We start from the raw sequence: 1,248 nt of genomic DNA, 5'->3' as shown, positions 1-1,248 counted from the left end.
TATGTCAATTGGTATACCATTTATTCCTGGGGCCTTATTTTTTGCCATTTCCTTCAAAGCAGCTTGAACTTCTTCCTTCTTCACCATAGGCTCTTGCTCATATGTTGTTTCATTAAATTCTTCTGTGTCTGCCAATTCTTTGTGCCTCTGTACCTATCTGAGAAGATGTTTTGTATTATTTCAATGTTTTTTTATTTGTTAAGGCTTGCTTTGTATCCTAATGTGATCACTTCTGGAAAATGTGCCATGTGCACTTGAGAAGAAAGTGAATTCACTTTTAGTTGGGTGAAGTACCCTAAATACATCCATTTAGATAATATTCTCTTTCTACAGTTCACTTAAGAAAATGAGAGGAAACAAAAGAGTAGATATTTGTGTCATACTAATGCTTATATATTAAGACAGGGATCTCTTGTGGCCTAGTGGGGAGAATCTGTGCTGCAATTTTTAAGGCATGTGGTTTCAATCCACCAGCTCCTCCATGACAGAAGGATGGGCATCTCCTCCCTTACAATTATTGCCTCCAAAAACCCACTAGAGGGTCAGCTATCGGTTGGTTCTGTCTCTATGGCATACAACAACAATGAAGAAAGGAACTAAGCTAGAAACCCTTGAATTTTTGTTAATGTGTACAATCAATACAAGTAATGGATTTGAAGTATAGAACTTAAACATACAATTTTATTACTTTAGCAAAATACATATAATAACTAGAAATACTAATGTTTTAATAATTCATGACACAAAGAAATATGTCAATGGTCAACCTAGGACATTCAGGTTGATCTTTATTAATAGTTCAGTGGCAGCATATCTATCTTAATAGTTCAAAGGTATGATTTGTAAATAATTTAGAGGGTTTTTTTAGAGTGTATTAGTTGGTTAGTATTTTCTTTTAATTTAATTCTGAATTTTTTTCACTGGTGACCCAACAGAGTGTGGAAACTACAACAAAATCATTGATTTCATATGCAACCAAGATTCTACTGAAGATTATCCAAAAACGACTGGAACAGCACATCAGATGCAGAGAACTGCCAGTTGTCCAGGCTGGGTTTAGAAGGAGTCATAGTATTAGGGATATTGTAGCTGATGTTAGATGGATCTTAGCTGAAAGCAGGGAATACCAGAAGAACCTCTATCTGTGTTTCACTGATTATGCAAAGGCGTTTGACTGTGTGGATCATAACAAACTGTGGCTGACTCTGAGAAGAATGGGAATCCCAGAACATTTAATCGTGCTAATGC

Source organism: Elephantulus edwardii, unplaced genomic scaffold, assembly GCF_000299155.1.
Source record: "Elephantulus edwardii isolate Elephantulus edwardi_28Jun2011 unplaced genomic scaffold, EleEdw1.0 scaffold00001, whole genome shotgun sequence".
NCBI lineage: Eukaryota > Metazoa > Chordata > Mammalia > Macroscelidea > Macroscelididae > Elephantulus > Elephantulus edwardii.
Note: the sequence above shows the minus strand (reverse complement) of the source record.